Genomic DNA, 20745 nt, shown 5'->3' with positions numbered 1-20745 from the left:
ATGGTCTGCCCTGTATTTATGTGGTTGGCTGGCAGGATGGGATCACCGCAGCCTCACTTGCCAGGTTCAGCACTGGCATTGTTCACATTTCAAATACATGCTAATTCAATTGTACCTGGAAAAGAAGGGCCAGATTTCCTCAAGAAGCTTGCATCACATTTACAGTCTGAAATAAATGGCCTAAATTTCCAGTTTTCTTCCACAAGTCTGGCCACCGAGTCTTGCTGAGAGCTTTTGGAAGTTGACTTCTTTTGGAAATCCCCTTTCAGGTGTGTGAGCGCTGGCATGAAGATCATTCAAGTAGCTTGGGAACATCGTACACAGAGAGAAAAGTCAGTGTAAGCACAACCATTAGTTCCCCAAACATGGATACTCATAAATACACACAATTGCATGAAAATAAAGTATACCGAAAAGTCTCCTAGTTGGACGCACTCATTACATTTGACACAGCCCAGTCAGAACCCAGGATCTCTCGTGCAGAATGAATATCCATATCTTTATTTTCCTGAAAGCTCTAAAAACAATCATCTGCAAAGGGTAATTTTTTTCCACCTTTCATAAATATCAGCAATAGTGCAGCCTCTCTCCCCCTCTCTTTTTCTTATTCAGGATATCAGGCAGATAAGAGTTATCAGTAAAGGTCATCCTCAATTTCTGTACAGAAATGATCTGTCTCCGGTACGTAATAAACATTTATCCATGCCTTTATTAGCTATATTGGATCTGACAGTTCTGTTAAACCATTTTCTTTCATTTTGCTAGGTCATGACGGTTAATGCTGCTAAAAAATCTCATCACTGCTTTTGATCACTGTATTGTCTTCTCTGTATTATCAGGATTTTGTAAAGGTAAGCACTGGCTGGAATGACCTATTAAAGTTACAGCCCGTTGAGTTCCTGGCTTTTTTCTCACCACAATAAAAAAGCGAAGGAGTGAAAAGCATAAATTCTACTTTCGGGGTTATATTTAGTTGTTCAGTTGACATTTAGTAGAGCAGTCACTTTAAGCCCACTTTGCATTGGTTTCGCTCCATCTTTTTCACATCCTTGAGTTTCCAAAATGGCATTGGAAGCCACACCATGGCAAATAAGCCCAATTAGAGGGACCAGGAGGTGACGTTTCGGTTAACCCCCAGCTTACCAGCAGTGTAGTAGGCATCTGCTTAGGATTTTGAAACAGCTCCCATGATTTACGAAGCAGGCTCTGTCTGCAGATTGAGAAGCATTTTACATGTATTCGTTCACTTGTGGTTGTGATCTGGAGCGTGCACTCCAGATCACAACAATATTCACGAACTTCTGAAAGATTTTCACAAAGTTAGGCACTTATGTCACACAAGCTGCAATTCTCATCTCCTTCGATGTCAACAGTTCAACGGCTAGGACAGACAGACTTTCAGCTTAGAATTAGTCAGCTGGATCTAAGTCCAGGGTGCCTTTCTTAGTTCTCCGCCACTGCTCTCCATTGTTGCACACAGCAAGTTTATCACTATGGTATGTGACAATATCATACATTTTTCAGGCTTGCTGTTCTCCAGTGTGCCACGTTTGGCCCCTCTTGCCATTCACCATAGGGCTGCACTGAGTTCAACAATCACCATTTTCATGCTGTTACAGGATCCAGCCGCTGGTACTCTGGCCCACACTTTTACCTGACTTGCATTGTGCCTGCCATTGACTCCCCAAGCTCCTGAGGAGTTCTGCAGCCTTCTGTTATCACTTTTCTCTTTTCCTAGGTAGAGTTTTTTCATGGTGTCATTCTCCCTAGCCCACTTTAGTGATGGCAAACCCAGCACAAACTGAATTACAGACAGGACTTGGCCCAGCATTCTCTTTCCAGGAGTTCCACAGAACTTGGGCCATGTGACGTTGGCCAAGCAATGAAAGCAAGCCAAAAGATCACTCCACACTGGTGTGAGGAGCCGGTATAACCCTCTTGGGAGTGGAGAGGCATATGTATGAAGTTGGTTTTAATTAAGACATCACAGCAGCTGTTTGCAGAGGCTGGCCTTTTAAAGCCTTCCCAAGACACCGGTTGCTCGTGGAGATGCCTATATACTTAAGGTTAAAAAAAATCATCGACAGCAACAAAACCAAAATGCTAAGAACTCAGAGTACAAAGTGAAGACATCCTATGATGACCCACATCCGTCTACAAGGACTTTTTCCAGTAGTAGTTTGATGTCTGTTGTGACAAGCATTCTCTAAGGACTTTCTGTTCCCATAGGTGATTTCCAACATTGGCCCAGATAAAGCACTGATAAAGAATAAAGGCTCAGAGAATATCCAAGACTACACCCTTCTCGCAGCTTGCATGCATTCACAGAACACGGATCTGCAAAGGCAGAAATGGGAATGCAGCTGACTCCCAAATTACAGGGCATTTTTGAGGGAACTTTGTGAATTTCCATAGGAAGTTTAATTTAAATGTAACCTGATTATCCATGCTGTAAGGATCTGAGAACTGGCAAGCAAAGGTCCTTTCAACCCACTGTACTGACAACCATAGCATCCAGAAACAACAGGCTGTAGAAGGCACGCGTGATGGCATGCACTGGAAATCTGTCCCCAGCAGGCAGCATTCCTTAACACCAGAGAGTTGTGAACAGCTCAAACCCAGATTAAGAAACTACAATTGACTGCAGAACTGGATGATATTGAGATACTAAAGTCAGATACAGCAACTTTCCTGAAGCTACACTGAGTGTCTATAGCTAAAAAACAACTTCCTGTCAGAAGCCCTATTACAGACTGAAAGGAGCTGGAGGTTAGTGGTATAAAGGGCGTGGACTCTCTTCCTCTAAGCAATCTGTTGCTTTTGAATTTTTACAAGCATCCCTTTATTCAGCAGCAACAAGTCATGTTCTTCTGTTCCTTTCCCAGCTGTACCCAACTGTAGCTTCACTGACTTCCAAAGGAAGACAGGGAGGGAGAAATGGAGCAGCTCACAAGAAGAAAAATGCTTTCCTAGTCTCCAGGACAGCAGGCGTATCAAAAGACAAATCTCTCTCCATATGCTCTCGGTCCCCCTGTGTCCTGCATGCCTGTGCTCACTGAGGTCTGTGTGATATATACCTGCAGCATGAGATGAGCTCCCAGTTTTGTGCTAAAAATGAGTGGTGACCTTGTGTACATACAGGCTTGCGTCTGCCGCCAGGGCTCTGGTAAGCCCCACTGAAATGCAGGAATTGCCACCCTGTCTTTGTGTGTGCCAAAAATCCCACCACATTCAACAAAGGAAGATCAAGGGTGTTAACCCTGATGCCTCAGCTAACTTAACCCAAACTTTGCTCCCAGTACCCACTTTGCAGAAAGACGCCTCCTCCTTGTCTCTAAATGGCCACCCAGCATAAGCATCTCTCCGTAATAATTCATGAACAGGCTTCCAATGGTGTGGGTTTGGAAGCAGAGGTTGGCTCAGACACGATTATCCTTTTCACCAGCCTAAGTTGGAAGCGCAGACAATAGGCACGCAGACCAATAGCTGCACTCTGACCTTGATGTTTCAGACCACCAGGCTGTTAAACAAGAGGCAGGACCCCTGTGGTCATGGGAATCTCCAGCATGTGTTTAAAAGTGCAACACTATATTTATTGGAAAACTTTCCTCAACCAATTTTTAACATTTTTCAGGTGTACGATTGCTGGATTTTACACACTCAGTGTACAAGGATACAGACACACAAGCAGAGGTGAGGAACAGAAAGAGAGAATGCCTCCTAACAGCTTTTAAGTGACCACATACCAGCAGCTATTGTCTGTGATATTTCTGGTATTGCCCCTGCTCCTTCAGTTGCTTCTGAGTTCTCTCATGCTATAAACAGATAAATCCAAGTCTTTTTGAAGACGACAGTTTGGACCCAGGGCTCTGTTTCCTGGGAGTGACAGAATCATTTATTCCTGTGCTGCAAAGGATCCGTCTTAAGCAGCCAGCTCTGCCAGGCTCAGCTCTCTCTCTGTATAGCTTTTCTTCTACACAGCTCAAAGCGGATATGGAACAAAATCGGTTTTGAAAGGCATCTTCCAGGAAGGCTTGGGACAACCAATGTCTGACTTCTGTGTGAGCTAGCAAATCTGTGCAAAGCAGCGAGAACAGCCATTAAAATCACACAGTTGTCCAATTTGTGAAGTAATTTGTCTTTAAAATATGACATTCAACACCTCCTGTTATATATTGAGAAATTTTAGGTGCTCAGAATAAACACAATCCTAAAAAATAAAACCCATACCCAGATAATGCAGCTGGTAGTTAATTATTACAATATGTGACACTTCAAATATACTGAGGCGATGACATTTAGCTGATTTGTCTTCCCTATTTTTTGCTAAGCAGGCTGGCAGAAGAAGAAAAACGATTGATCTACTAACAAGTTTAACACAACCTTGAAATAAATTACATTCAGAAGCTAGAAGCCTGACTCAGTTTAATAGTTAAATCATTTATTCCTAGGCGTAGGGAAAAAAAATAAAAAATTAAAAAATCCTGCCCTCAAGTCATTATCAGCATGATCCTCTATTTGAAGTCTTGCAAGATGTTCAAGGAACGGCCCTGGTGATTTGGCCAAAAGGAAACAACGCACTCAGCAGCTCTATGCAGGCCCAACAAAATGGAGACTCCCAGTATGAGAATATTAAATTATTATGGCTTTTGTGACAGGGGGCACAATTGTTAGTGGCCCCCTTCCTCTGATGACCAAGTTACGTTCTTCCCTGCCGTGAGCATTCATTGTCACACCTAATATTTGCATGCTTTGATAATAATAAGATTGTCAAGATAATAGCAGGGAAGTTTCAGTGGAAACTCAATTTTCAAAAGCCAGCTGTGCACGGCCCCAGTTGCTTTTCCTAAGAAGATGCCTCCAAAAAGCAAAATTAAGCCTTGCTCATAAGAAAAACAAAACTATTCTCCTCCCAAAAGAAGAAGAAGAAAGGGAAAGGGGGCAATCAGAAGAGAGAGGGATGAAAACAACTTCCTGGAGAAACTATTTTTTACGTGAGTTATAACTTCTTTGTTCTCTGCAGCGTTTTGGTCAGTGCAGGCAAATAACATTGCAAATAGAAGAACAGGTTTTAAATCAGAGAGTAATTACCTTAGTGAGCTTTATCGATTGCACGGATCAAGCTGAAAGAGTTTGGGCCTTTTCTCTCTCATCCACCTTTTGGCTTGACATAACCATTCAACAGCTTAAATGAGCTGGGATACAATGTGATTTTTTGAAAGAATGGCAGTATTGCTGAAATCCACAAAATCTGTATTTCTTATGGTTTAAGCAAACTTGCTCCTTTGTCCACACAAAAGAATGGCTTAAAACAGGAAAAGAAAAATGTTCCCTCTCCCCTTTTGCTCTGTATCACTATTTCAGACAACATCATCCTGAGTTATCAGTGCTTCCCTGCTACCCAAGAAAAGGGGAGAGAAAAGACCAGCCTTCCACGAGGACACTGAGCAATGAAAACCACTGTCAAACAAAGACAGCCAACAACCTCTCATTAACTCTACCAGGTTGAACAGGTCTGTATAATTATTTAGTAAGATTAACTAATAAAGCACACTTCATACAGCCCCAAATGGAGGTGATTAAATCACACTCCATTTCAGGTCATTTTGGAGAAGCAGACACCTGTGTTTTGACTCATTGTAGGAAGGAGAGACAAAGTTCAATTGTAGGGCCTGCCGCAGAGATTTGTTCACTGAACCTCCCTGGGTTCTCTTTCAATTGTGCAATAGAAAGCAGACTTTACAGGGTAAGTGTCCACAGTCTGCTCCATTCTTGGCAGTTATTTCAACCTTCAAGCAATGATGACTTACTCAGGAGGCGTTGCAGATCAAAGCCTTTGATCACAAATTTTACATTTTCTGGCCATTGTAGGCTGCCAAAGGATCAGAAGCAGCTAGAGTGCATGCACAGAAATCTACTTGTCTTTCACACAGGGAGATGTCTTTTCCTGTAGAGGTATTTAGACAGCAGGAGTGAACTAAGCATAAATTACCAAAAGGTCAAATACCTTCACTGACTCACATTTGCAGTGCAGTGTAGCCTGAGCAGGAACAAGCACAGAAGATTCAGGAGAGAACAAGGGCAGAAGTGTACAGGGTGTCCCAGCTGGAGCCTCAGGCACAGGTAAGAGCTACTGGAAAGACATTCCCTAGAAGGTTCACCTCTGTGGCCAGGAAGCTGCCAAGGGAGTGGCAATCTGTAAAAGCAATCGATGACAAGAGCAGAGGCGTTAGCTATCTTGATACTCCTACGATAAAGGAGTACTGAAATGAGAATAGAAAGCCAGTGTTTTTTTTTTTTTTTTTTTCTTCTGCCAGTGTTGCCTTCTTCAGGAAGGTTTGAAGAGCAGATCACAGTGCCATAACTCATTGTTTTCCAACACTGACTGATCCTGACAATGGTAACCCAGCACCATCAGTATTCTTAATCAATGACAGATAAAATATTTTTCAGGTAGTATCCAAAAATAATTCTACTAGAGTTTAGACAGATGTATATTTCTGCAAACATTTGCTCTACTACCCAGCATCTCTGTTCCAAAATGTGCTAATCCCACACAGTCACCTGGCTGAACGCTCACCTGGTTCTGTCCTTGTTACTTCCATGAATTCGCCAGCAAGCCAACTTTGGGGTGTGATAAAGCTGTTTCTTTCCTTCATCACATGCTCATTCACCATTTTGCAGCTAAAGAAATCAGAAGCAGAGCCAAAGAATTCATATTTGCAGTAACAACTGCCCTACTGCATGAATACATTTTTCATAAAACCAAGCTGAGGTACAGCTGAAAGTGCTCAGGTTAGGGAGGTTATGGTAAAAGAATACCTCATGTATATTTATAAAGGCAAATAAAGAAACATGCATGCATGCTGCAAAAAACAAGTGTTCCAGATTAGAAAGCTTCCTTACAATAGTCAGTTAAGGTTCCACTGGCACACACCAATGATAGAAAGATCTTTGTGGCCCGAAATTATGATCTGTATCACATTTTTTCCCATTGCTTGGGATCTGTGGAGTTCCATAAATGTAAGAGACAACAGAAAAGTAGGCCTCTCTAATACATTGCATTAAAATTTGTATTTCAAACAGTGAAACTCATCAAAATTGAGCTTATATATATTACGTAAACAAGATGACTTAATATGCTGTTTTCTTTGCAGATGAGGAAACATTCAATGTATATTCATTAGCATGGTACAGGTTCTTGGGCAAAAAAAGAATAGGAAACATCTTCACTGGCGTTAGCTGGGATCCTTGGCCTCCTCCAACAAGAGTGAGGAAAAGGGACATAAATGACCAGTACGGGAGGAAAGAATCAGCTGATGTCAAAATAGAGGGAACAGCTTGAGCTCCCTGACAACTTTATTCTTCCACCTCTCTTGACGGGCCTGTGCTCCAGCTTAGAATTCCTGCTGTGACACCAAACTGTCCTTTAGGAGCTAGAAAGTTGACATCATCCTGCCTTTCAGGAAGAAATCTGTTATTAGGGAATGAAGAAGAAATCACAGGGGTAGAAAGCAAGGAACAAACACTAATTTTTAGTCAAAAACAATGACAATCTCTTATAGAGCATCTATGAGTTAGAGTTTTGCTGTGATTATTTTCCCCAGACAAGCAAGACAGCAAACATTTTGATGGGAGCTGCTCAGTCCGAGGGATGATGTTATGACTTCCCTGCAACACAAGTTTATCCTAAAGCAAGCTGATCCATTACTCTGAGAGGGGGCAGCATGGGACAGAGAAGGAAAAGGGTGGTGGGGGGAATAGTGGGAGGGGGGGGGAGAAAAAAAAAAGCTTTTCTTTACACTTGTGCTGTTCTGAATGTGGACCATCTGTGCCCCCAGCTGGAGTGCTGGAGATGGTCTGGCACTTGAACCACACCATATTTACAGATCTAAACACAAATGGCTACTGCCTGATTGTTTCATGATTCATTAGTCAGACAAGCTCTCCTCTCCCGCCAGCACAGCTGTTACAGAGTAAACCTTTGTCACTTAATAGGCCTGATTATTACTTTCCATCAAAGGTATTGATCTGTGTCATCTCTACTTAAGGGAAAAGGGGAAAAGCAAAAAGGGGACCAAAATGTGTCAGGAAAACAAGAAAGGGGGGAAAAAAATGAAAAACAATGACATTTCTGTGGTTATTAGAGGCACTGGTCAATACGTTTAATCTCTCCTGGCTGTACTGTATTCATGTATTCATTTAGCACAGTGACAAGGTTACTCATGGAGATGAGGCGTCGCACATGATGTGGCATTCCTTGCACTGCACCAGACTGCTGCAGTCACACAATATGGCCATGCATATAATTGGTCGGCAAAAGACACAATGTGAATTAACAAATAGCATTTAAAAAAATAGAAATCAATTAAGTCACACGAGCAGCAGAAGGTAAGAACACAGGTTCATCTGTAAGTGGCATGAGATGAGATAAAGAGATGGAGAGTGAGATTTTAGAGAACTGTCCCGGGGTTAAGTCCTCACCCATCGAAGTCGATGGCACCATCCCAGTCTGCACCAGTTGAAGAGCTAGCCCTTTTTATCCAGCAAATGAGTGCAGGACAGGATGCGCTCTGTTACATAATTGTGATGCAGAGTGTATTTACCACAGCTTGAGAGCTCGTGTTGCTCTAGGAGCCGCCTGACAAGCTGCTACTGCACCAATTACAGCGTTATTGCAAATTCACTCACTCCATTCATGGGATGAGATCTGCAACATCCAAATTGAGAATTTTATCACCTCTCGGACTCCCATATTGTTATCAGCAGCGTTCTTGCCTGGTGGTGCCTGGTACCCACCACCATTCCAGTGACGATGGACGTGGCGCTGTGGATCCAGCTCCCTCATTCTGTTTTCTGTGCGTTTAAGGCATTAACTCCAAATTCTGAAGCCAAATCCCAAAGCCCTCTTTCAGAATAAACAGCAGCAAAAATCAGAGAGGAGCACAGGAGAGAAAAGGCACCACAGCAGAGACCACTTTGGCATGAGCCCATAGCAGCATAATAGTGTCACTACTCAGGCTCCCGAAATCAAAGAGAAATATAAGCCTCACGTGCACGTTCATGGCCAAAAAGGACATTTAGAACTAGTGTGAGTGCTTTAAGTGCCACGTTCCGTTCTCATGCCTGATCTGGGGGCAGTTTGGTGAGCGAGCCCAAGAGGACTGCCATCAGCTATCCCAGAAGATGTTCTTTCTAGGTGAAGTCCACTCCCCTCGTTCAGATTCTCAGTAGCTTTTCTACAGGGTAAAGAACAACCTTTGAGGACTTTGAGACTCCCATGTTTTCTCCCAGCCCACTAAGATCTCATTTCTACCCACTCACTCCCACATCCCACTGCATAATGCATTTTTGCTGGATGGAAACAAAAAGAAATCGGAAGACGGCGGCACGTGACACCAAGAAAGAGTTGTGGCACACACAATCCATTGGAAAGTGTTGCTTGGCAATACTGTGTGTGCTCAGCTCCCCGCCAAGGGACCGGCGTTGTCCCTGTGCCAGGAAATCAGCCATTCAGCTAACAGTCAGCGCAGTAAAGAAGCGGCCACAGAAGACGGAGAAGCAGAAGGGAGCCGTCAAACTCAAAGACATGCGCTTGCTCTCTTCTCATGCACTACAACAAATAGCAAGGGGGTGTGGGTGAGGAGTGAGGAACCAGAGAGATGCTCTCACTTTTAGCTTTGCCCACATCTCAAGGAAGAAAACTGCTTAGTCAGTGGTAAAAGAGGAACCAAAAATGACATAGCACAATGATGTCTTCGCATTTAGGTTATGAGAAGCAACCTTCTCATTTGTGAGTTGTTTTGGAATGGAAAAGTGTGACATTTTGTCACTGAATCATTTAGAAGTAGACTGAGTAAAGCAGTCAGGCACAGGCAGCTCAGAATAATCCCGCAGTAGGCAGGTCATTGCTATTGTCGGTATTCTGTTTTCTTCCCTTGGAGATAATGCTCGATTCTGGTGACAGGACTACAGCAAGCAGCCAGCAAGGAAAAGAGAAGAGGGGAAAAAAAGAAAAGAAAAACAAACTTCAGTAGCTACAAAATAAACCTTAACTTCCTAAAAACTTCCTTCTCTTCTCTGGTGAATTAATGAGAGTAGTTTTATTATTGGAACTACCCTCAGAACTACCAGAAATGCCACTAATCTGTTGTGTTACCCTTTCAAAGAATGTGCTGCTGAGACTTGCCAGGATTACTCCTTTTCCTATTCTCAATAGTGCAAATCAGGAGTAATAGCAGTTACATCAGACATCACATGGGTGGATAGCAATAGGACAAGGGGGGATGGTTTTACACTAAGACAGGGGAGGTTTAGGTCAGATATTAGGAGGAAGTTTTTCCACACAGAGGGTGGTGACACACTGGAACAGGTTGCCCAAGGAGGTTGTGGATGCCCCATCCCTGGAGGCATTCAAGGCCAGGCTGGATGTGGCTCTGGGCAGCCTGGTCTGGTGGTTGGAGACCCTGCACATAGCAGGGGGGTTGAAACAAGATGATCATTGTGGTCCTTTTCAACCCAGGCCATTCTGTGATTCTATGATCACACCTGCTGCCTATTTAGTCCAGTAAGATCCTGAATAGATAGCATCAACAGCTCCAATAGTAACCTCTCTTCAACTTCACAGTGAAATTCAGACAGAAAGCCTTCTCCTTTAGGACATAACAGAATTGTCCCAAACACCCAAAGTTGTGTAACCTGCGTGAGTCAATGGGCACTTAAGACCTGTGTGAATTTCCTACCTGTTTCCAGCACCATGTTTCTCCTTTCTCTTGGTGTTTACAATAAAATCATTTGACAGATGCTGATGACAAGATCTACCTACATGCATGAAGTGTGGTTTCAAGTTTTCTGAAAAATCTCAGTTGCATTATTTTTCTGTCATTCCTCTGCTGGTGAGCTCAGAACAAAGCTGAATTAATTCACACCTATATAGAACATAGGCTTAACAAATCAGAGCCAATAGTGCCAACTGATTGAGCTTGGCTGAGTCCCAGGGATCTACCTGGCCTGAGTACTGCCTCATGGGAAGAACTTTCCTTCAGAAATAGAACAATCCTTGCAGTGTCACTGAACACCTGTGAGCTATTCTCAACATACCTCAGGCCACAGATGCCCTCAAGCTGCACCTGAATGAGATGAATTGCTCCAAAACCCCTTATGACCACTGATGGGCGGGGAAAGAAGAAACAAGGCATTCTCATTTCATCCCCCCACCTTGCATGGGGCAGAGGGAAGGCAAAAGTACAGCAACACCCATCTAGCCCATCCCCAGGCTTTCCATCTATATATTCTGCAGCTGGTGTAAATTGCATCAGAACTGTGTCAGGTTCCTTCTGCAAGCCCAGTGAAGTACTGCGCCTTGCAGCTGAACTGTGTCCTCAGCTGAAGACATCTTCTCTGGAAAGGGAGGGGGAAAGGAAAAAAGAAAAAAAAAAAAAAGGAAAGCTTCAGGTCAAACGATTGATTACAGTTTTGAATTACAGGGGGCTATTGATTTTTCATTAAACACCATGTACTGCTGTAAAGCGGAAAAAAAGTAATTCATTGATCAGAGCTGTGGGCCATGTTCACTTATTGGCTTCCTGCCACATCCCATTATTCCCAGTTCTAAATGTATATTGAAGTCAGTTCATCCTAATCATTGCCTCCTGTCACCAGAAATGTCGCTCGGTAACTATTAGTTTAATCACCCCTTTCTTACAATGGTAATGAGTGATAATATCCAGCATTATGGCAGATTCATGAATATTATTCATTGTGTTACAGCATTGCATTTCACAATCCTACAGTTAAGGGTCTGTCAGCACTTCCATTACAAAGCCCCCAGGCCTGGGACTTTATCAATCACTCCTAAAAATTTGCTCCTGGCAGAAATAAGGAGCTGAGGGCGTCTCAGTTTTGGAGAGAATGTTGTTGGAACTGCTCTCTACAAAATCTTTCTGGCCACGGTTTAGCTGCATTAAATGAGTGCTGGAAAGGGGAGAAAAAAAAAGAGGGAGAAGCAAGATGAGCTTTGCCAGCTCAAGCTGCTTTTTTCAATTGATTAAAATGCCATCGTTTCACTAACAGAATGATCTTGCTGTTACATTGGACAGAGACTCAGGAGATAGGCATTTTCTTCCCAGAGCTGACACATGGGAACAATACTACCGTAGTATTGTGCTGATCGTGACGCTTTAAATCCCACAACGTCTCCTTTGAAACCTTTTGACTTTTGCAGTATGTTTTCCTGTGTGCTGGCTGCTAGCTTCTGTGTTTGATATTCTGCATTTTGAGAAAGCTACTTTCTACGGAGCCAAATGTTGAAATGCTCAGATTTTGTGTTGTATCTGCTTGGATACAGTCTTGTTCTGGGGAACATGGAGGTGAACTTTTGGTAATGAGCTTGTGTTTGATTCTAGCATCCAGCCTGGAGGTCTAGAGGAAGCTGGTCACATTTTGCATTCACACCTACATCTACTGGAAAAGCTTTTGATTTCCAGGGGCTAGCCATAAAGATGTTGCTGGAACTGTACGCCCTAAAGCTGGGAGAAGATCCAAATAATTATTTGGAAACTTTGAGGTGATTGAAGTTTACTGAGTTGACAACTTGTTTTTACCCACTCTCAAGCAAGGAAAGAGAAGGCAGATAATGGAGGATCCAAAACCATGCCGTGTTAATACAAGAGACTACAAGCTTACTTGGGGACTTTTCGCAACTGCCAATTTCATCTGACATGTATGCAGTTTAACGTGGCATTGGCTATTCGAAATCACTCATCTGAAAAGCAAGAATGAACTTACCATATTCTACAGGGAGTCACACACAGGTACAGAACTAATCACATACACAGAGTAATAAATATAATATTTACTCCAGCATATAAAGCACTCAGAAAAGAACTGATCGCTACAGGAGAGAACATGGAAACAAAGCAGATGAGCACCAAACTTAAGCTTAGCCCTGATGCTAGTTAGCTGGAATTAATGTGAGATAGATACTCTTTAGCATCCACAAACTGATGGTGGTATTGATAGGGATTATTATCTGCCACAGCGTGGGTATGTCCTAAACCACTCTTCCATCACCATTTCACTACCAGTATTCACCATCTGTGTGAAAAGAATTCACTCCAGTTAGCATTCGGTGTTAAATCTACTGCAGGTAAGGGATGCGCAAAGACAAAGGGAATAGGGATGGGCAGGGCAGAGTGCCAAGGACTGGGGAGAGCCAACTTGCCCACTGAAGGAGGTGGGACCACTCTCAAAGAAAACATTTCTGCAGAACACCTGAGGGAGTTCTCCTTTTCAGCCGGGGTCATTGGACCCTCCAAGCATACTGGAAAGGGAGTCCAAGCTACAGGCAGAAAGCGGCACTTCATTTATCCACCCATGCTTTCTTGCAAGTGTCTTTTGCAATGTGTTCCAATACATTGCCTCTCCCTGAAGCCAACCTCCTGCTGGAACTCTTCACAGTTTGCTGCAAAGGAGAAGATGAAGCCTGCTAATTCCTGCTTTTGAGTCCAGAGCCTGTACTTGAGAGGTCAAGTGGGGCTGCAAGTGACCATCTGGACAGAAAAGGAACAGCAAATTCCAGCCACAAACTTGCTTTTGTGTGCTGGTTCTCTGTGGCTGCAGTGATAGAAAGGGGGATCCTATGCTCAATGAAGCAAAGGTGGTGGTAGATTCAGGCCTCTGGAAATGAATTCTATTGAGGCAAAGGGCTAATGGTGGGTTACGGTGTGTGGGAAAGAGTTAGTGGAAGGCTGCAGGGCTGGCAGCAATCAAGCTGAAGGCATCAGGTGAAGCCCAGGGGGACGCTCAGCACTTAGAGGATGCTGTCAGAATAAATAAAGCTTTTCCTTACCAGACACAGGCACAAAAGAGCAGCTTATCCATGTCAGGTAGTTATATGGCTCCTATTACCCAGTAAGCACCTTGCAGTCTTCACTGTGTTTATCCTCACAGAAACCACAATCGTAGCAGAAGGCAAAGTCACTGGAGAACGACTCCAGCATTTGCCTGGTTGCATTTTGAGTACGGCAGTGAAAACTGCACTGGTGGAGCCAAAGAGAGCAAGACTTAGGTTGTTAGACACTCTATCCTTTATATCCCACAGGAAATTACCAAGAAGTCATTGAGCAACCACCTCTGAGGATGTTACCTAAGTGACTAATCCAAACACACAGAACGAGTCTGCTGCAGAGCAGGGTACTTACTTGCCACGTCCAGGAGATACTCATTTCACTTCTACTGGGAGAAGTGCATTTTCTGTAGGCAAGAGCACTTGCTTGAGCACAATGTTATTCTCTATCCTTCAGGGGCAGAGATGTTCTCCTGGCATCCCACATTTGCATGGCATTCACTTAACCTTACAGAAAGTTAGGGAGAGATCAAAGCTGTTGTTTTGGCTGCCTGCACATTTCTTTTCTCCCAGAAAACGCTGTGTCTGCAACAGCCAGGTCATTTAGAATGAATTGGTTGATGCTATTAAATTTACACCCTAGGAATGAAGCCCTTACTGGCAAGACCTGTTTTGTCTCTAATGTCTATACCTTGTGCCAAATAAACAGTGCTCATTTCACATCATTTGCAAAGGACAGAAATCCTCTGCAGAGTTGCAGCAAAAAACCCTTCTCCCATGCCAGTATGTACTACACATTTCTTGGGGTAATAAAGCCTTCATTTCATGCTTCAACACACCTGATCTAAAGCTGGGATTCAGCAGCGTATTCAATGAGAGCTCAGATTCAGCTACAGCTCCCACCTAACTTCACTATGAATGCATCCACGTTTTATTTGCATTTTCAACTTTCAGAAACACCTCCCACGGGAGAGAGGAAACAAAAGTCATTCAGACTTTGTATCGCCACTTCTCCAGTAACTGTTATGTATCTTGACCCACTGTACTCAAATTCAAAAGAGCACTGCTACTCTCAGACGGCAAAGCTCCTGTAAGCAGTATGAGAACAAGTGGCAGTTGGCAGAGAGAGAACTCCAACATCAACAGCAATTTACACCAAATCTTCAGAGCTGACCTCTTCTGCTTCATGCTAGCTATTTCTTGCACAGTGCCTCATAATCAGTCCACGTGATCAGTCTATCAGAGTCCGGGAGGATGCAGAGCACCATGAAATATGTGTGTGCTTGTCAGAAGCATAGCCTAAACACTTACAGTGCTGTAAATAAGAAGTCAACAGCTGCTGTACTTTACAGTTCAAGGTAAGAAAGAATAGCTGATGTAAATTTACCAGCGTGCTATCGACATAAAACAACAGGGCACAACATATTACTGTAGGCCCCAAACACTATACATCTGTCTTGATACCAGTGTAAGTTTGACACCCATCAGTTCCAACGATAAAATACAGCTTGCAAAGGGAATTGTTTCAGCCCTGCATCAGAGACTGCATATGTACAACAGGGCAGGAAGAGAATACTCTCCATTCAGGCAGCACAAGGGGATTCAAGCAGCAAAGCACAATGCAATCACGCTGATATGCTCCACAGGAACATGCCTGTCGAGTCAAGTCCCAGTCTAGTTGAGTGCTGATGCTGGCATATAACTTCAAGCACTGATTTGAAGAGAGCTGCTTGCAATCTTTAAGTTATGCACATAATTACACTGTATGTATATAGTGAGGCATGCTAAAACAAGACTAACAGACACTATCTCACCACTCCATTTGAAGCAGACTAAATGATACTGCTTGTCTGAGCCAGCTTTGGGCCCAGTCTTTGCTGTATCTATTTACCACCTCTACTGAATCACAAACATCAGCTCCCCAGTCCTGATGGAAAGGCTGCTTACTTGTTGCTGAATATCACAGAATGGCTTGAGTTGAAAAAGACCTCAAGGATCATCAAGTTCCAACTTCGCTACCACAGGCAGGATTCCTAATCACTAGATCAAGTTCTAGATGAGATTGCCCAGGGCCCCATCCACCCTGGCCCTACTGAGTACCAGTAGGTATGAGTAGATTGAGTTATTTTAAAGCCAGCAAACATCCATAAAGAGGGTCTAATAGTGAAAACTCATATGAAAACCTGTCTGTAGAAGGTAGCAATAAGCCATAGTCAATATCCTTTCTCCAGGTTCAAGCTTTTCCTGCCCTTGGCATTCCTTGGAGAGGAAGACAAAAGTAATTCAGTTCCTAACATGAATCCTAACTTTCTTTCAAGACTTCAGCCTGACATAAACCTCTTCTTATGAAAGCTACTTCTGGAAAACCCCAAAAGTTCCCACTTCCACCCTGCTGTGATAAAATCCTTCTGCTCAGGTGTAAATCAAGATACCTATATGAGTCACTCAAGGCCTTTAGTTGTACTTAGACACTGAGGATGTTCCTGAGAAACAAGGGCAGAGAGACACACACATACACAACCTCCTTCCAACACACACCTAGGTAGAGCACTTGCCTGTATGTGGGAGCTAGGAAGAACTTCCAGCTGCCTGCATTCAGCTGAACCCAAAAAGTCTGCGATGTGCTCATCAGGTTAATGCCTCAGGGCTGAGCATGATGTGAAACTCATCTGATATCAAGAATTAAGGGCACATGTTGGCAGAGCATATTGTTACAGGCCAACCCTCAAGCACGTAAGCCACTGCGCAAAAGCCTGACGCACATCTAAGCAGCTGGCTCCCAAATGTAGGAAATCATGATGGGATTATGGTCTTCTCCATATTCACTCTGCAATAACACCATCTATTTTAGATACCACTAGGGAGGAAATTGGTTTCTGCAGATAAACCCAGTTGCCTTACTCAGACTCAAGTTTATAGAAACAAAGCACCACTCAATGAATGGAGTAGAAGCAGAGCACAATCAGCGTTTGTGGTTGTTAGTGTTATTGTCAACCATTATGAAACACAAGAAAATAACAAGTAAGGGCTTAGTCAGTTTAGATAATTCTGCAGGAAATACTACCAATAGAAACTAATACATATGCAAGCAATAGCAAGCTGCCTGGGAAACAGCATTTTGCCTTCAGTGTGAAATAAAATGTAATACTTAAATTGCCTTTGGCCTAACATAAGTGTATTATTTTACATACATACACTCCTGAAAGCCTGTTCCTGAATATCGACTCAGGTTTTATCCTCTGTTCTTCAAACTTGTAGCACAGGAGATTGATGTCACGCTAGGGGTCTGAATTCAGAGCCACTCTTTTTGTCTGTCTGGAAACAGTCTGGATTTTTCCCTAAGTAACTGTGAGCAGTTTGTCCACGTAGAAGCACCTCCCAGTCCCAAGAATGCCAGCAGTCCCTTTATGATTTCTGAGTAACATGCAGAATTTCTGTATTTAACCATCCCGCGTAGTGTTGCTCTGTGTGTATTGGACCAGACCTGGTCACTCATCCACTGCAGGTGTAAACTCGACTCGTCTGTCCTTCCACAGCCCTCTCCTCCTCTTGTAGGAGGGAGGTACTGCTCCCCATTGTGTGACCATGCTGCATATGCTACAGAAATGTCCCAGAGAAAGGGAGAGGGCGAGGACCCACAATAGCAATGCGATGCCAAGAACACAATGTCCCCAGACGAGGGTGGTGGGCAGTACAAGTGGCTATCAGAAAGTCAGAGCAAAATTCAAGAGGCTGAGCACTTCCAATTATGATTGAAATCTGCCATTTAGTTCATCATGTTTATTTAGGCATTAAAAGCAATTTTCCAAGCACATGTCTGTCACATTTAGACACAATGGGCTAGCTTGTAATTAGGAAGTATATGACCTCACTGGCTTTAATTGGGAGAAGCCCACATCCAATCCATTTACCAGATGATAGGAGGCAACTGGCATTGGAAGGGAAGTTTGGCGTCAGCTGTAGGACACGTACAATACCTGCTATAATTGCTCCCAATTCATCATCACCCCTTCTACCATCAGGACTTCGTCAGTGGGTTGTTCATGAATTTGTTTGTGTACCAGTGCAAGAGAACAAGAGACAAATACTGCATCATAGAGAAGGATGTTTATCAGAGGCCAGGAGAGAAAAATAAATAAATACCAGAAATGGTAAATGCTGCTTTGGCAAGGGAGCAGGGCAGGCATGGGGCCAAAGCCAGGTCCAGCCTAAAGGCTATAACTCTGCTAACTTTACATCTGCCTGTGCTAGGTCAGAATGCAATCCATACTAGACACTGGGGCACACTGTAGCTTAAGTATACAAGAAAGAAGATATTTAGGGCTGCAGCATCCTAGCAGGAGGCTGTTATAAGGAGAAGTCAATTTATGGTAGAAACATACAATCAAAAAAAAAAAAAACCTCCAAATTCAGCTATCTGTATCTTATTGCATAGGAAGTACAATTCTGTCCTGGTTAAGAGCTGACAGACATTATCTCTCTGCCTCCATTGTATTTCCAGTGATTTCCATAATGCTATACAGATGCTCCTTATTACCGGAAGGCCTCCATAGCTATGACCCGCCCCACACACCAATCCTTAGAGATAGATAAAGCTGTTGGCAGTAGTTTCAAATGCAAACCATCATCTTCCAAAGGGAACTGTGCTCAGGCTCAAAGGAGTCCTGACAAAGGATTTTTTTCTAAATCGGGAGGAGAGAGGGGAAAAGCTGTTGCATATAAAGACTCTTGTACCGCTCCGAGAAGTTCATCTACTTAATACCACTGCAAATGGGATCGTGTCCCCAGTGTGAGCAAGTCCTACATGAGGCATCCAGGCAGTGCTGCAGCAGACAGGCATGCTTCTGCAGTCTCCTTCCCACGGGGAAGAGAGTTGACTTTTAAAAAATCAAAGAAAACCACGTTATAGAAAAACACCTGCTTCCTGAAAGCAATCCTTTCCTATCAAACTCTTCCTTTTGGATATTTTTTCCCATTATCACAGTGCAGATTTTTTATTTTACTTTTTTGTCATTGCTATTGCAGTTTAAAAAAAATCATCAGAACATGCAGATCGGCTACGTCAAGATGAGGATGAGTTCAAGAGGCAGGAGAAAAGAATATGTAAAAGAAATCCCTGAGAGAAGAGAAGCTCACATGCTTTTCACCACCAAGAATCTCCACTCATGAAACATCCTCCAAGATGAATGTTACGGTGACCTCCCCGCTCCATTTGTGCTCTGGACAATACAAGGATTTCCTCATCTCTATGAACAGTTCAGTCAATGCATTTATTTCTCTTGGATATACTGCTTCACCTTGAGTCACAAAGCAGCTCTCCTGCCTGCACCATATGCAGCCCTCCTTTCATACCATATAGTACCACTAGGAGATAACAAGGAAAGTTGAAAATTAGAGATTTCCATGCCTCAGAAAAGGGTGTCAGCCTCTGCCCAGCACCACTGTACTGCAGGACAACCTGGTCCTGGGGACATGGCAACCTCATACGCCGGTCATCCTTGCTGCAGATACACCCTGGATATCGAGGGTGTAAAGGCCAGCCAAAAACAGGGTGGCTGGAAGCAGGGTGCATCTGTGTACAAGCTTCCTCTCTCTATAATGTCTTCATCTCAGATACCCTATCTTGGCCAAATATTCTTTTGGGGTAAATTGTCATAGTTCCACTGATCAGACATGCACTGGATTTACTACACAGAAGGAAATCTCTGCAATGGCAGTCAGGTGTCTTTAGGCCAGTTCAGTGTGAAGCGTTTAATGCACTTCCCCTGGTATTTCAGTTGGTTGCTCTGCACACTTTTGGTAACCCTTCAGCAGAACAGCAAGACCGAGCTTTTAGCAGAGGCTTTATAATGAAGGGTAGAATATTGACAAAGATACTTCTGTGTCTGCTCAGGTAGGCATAAAAAGTGCTGACATATGAACAGTTAGCACTGCTTCCTTAAAAATGTATCTGCTGCTGCATTGGAAGCTGCTGGTGGTGGAGTGTAGCACAGTGACAGAAGAGATTCACAGGAAGCTGGGATGAAAATGCTTTGTCATTAGCTGGAGTACAGTGTGCCAATGGGTTAGCTGATAGAGAGAAATCTCTAGCTTCTAATGGAAGCGTTCTGTACAAGAAATGACCGTGCTCTGAGAAGACTTCCACCTGTTTCTTGGTCTTCTGTGGCTGAAAGATTTTACTGGGGTAAAAGAGAGAACGTGAGCAAAATGAGACAATTTTCCAGGCATGAGGAAATGCACCATACAGAAAAAGATCCAGGTCAAAAACAGGTCTGCCACATAAGTAGCCTGGCCTATGCTCTTATCACTGTTCATTGGCTCCAACACCAAAACAATGCCTCCCTGCGAGGCAATCAAAGCCCATTCTGATGCAGCAATGCCTCTTGCTTCCTTCTCTTTGCATTTCCCTCCTTCATCTGTCTTTTAAAATAACCTACTTCTCCACACCATTTCCATTTCATTTCTGTCTGCTTCAGCTTTTCCCTGGTACTGCAGCTCCCTGTGTCCATCCCATCATGTCCCAACCGTACTTGGGGTCCTCCTGGGGGATCTTCCAACAAGCTGAACAATGCATCATGCTGATCTGTGCTCAGGGCATAGCTGGAGGACAGCCCCCCGCCTCCAACCACAGCTTTAGGGAGGCAGAGCTGGGCCAGTGGGGGTGAGATGGTGGCGGTCAGGCCATGCTGTGCACAAGCGTGTGCCCACAGCCTGGGGGCTCAGCAGTGCCAGGAAGGTGTGTTTGTGGCAGGAGACATGGCGCTCGGCATTGCACACGGCGAAAAGTGGAAGAGTACATCATTTCTTTAAGCTCATCTTGCATTCAGCCAGCTGCATATAAATTTCCCTCTATCTCATCAAGCTCTCACTGTTTGGCCTCCTCTGACTGATATTGGCTC

General features: G+C 43.6%; 1 long non-coding RNA gene across 5 annotated transcripts in view; it reads right to left on the bottom strand.

The window, feature by feature from the left end:
* Positions 1-20745, bottom strand: part of LOC107051742 — a 58738-nt gene that overhangs the window by 21115 nt on the left and 16878 nt on the right. For 4 of the 5 annotated variants that reach the window (XR_006939296.1, XR_006939295.1, XR_006939298.1 and 1 more), the window contains 2 exons: positions 6581-6684; positions 116-6196 (listed from right to left, as the gene is read on the bottom strand). This is a non-coding gene — a long non-coding RNA (uncharacterized LOC107051742). The remainder of the gene's footprint in view (positions 1-115; positions 6197-6580; positions 6685-20745) is intronic. The other variant, XR_005859881.1, reaches the window with a different exon arrangement.

Source organism: Gallus gallus, chromosome 4 (assembly GCF_016699485.2).
Source record: "Gallus gallus isolate bGalGal1 chromosome 4, bGalGal1.mat.broiler.GRCg7b, whole genome shotgun sequence".
Taxonomy (NCBI): domain Eukaryota; kingdom Metazoa; phylum Chordata; class Aves; order Galliformes; family Phasianidae; genus Gallus; species Gallus gallus.
This window is presented reverse-complemented; position numbering and strand designations above follow the sequence as displayed.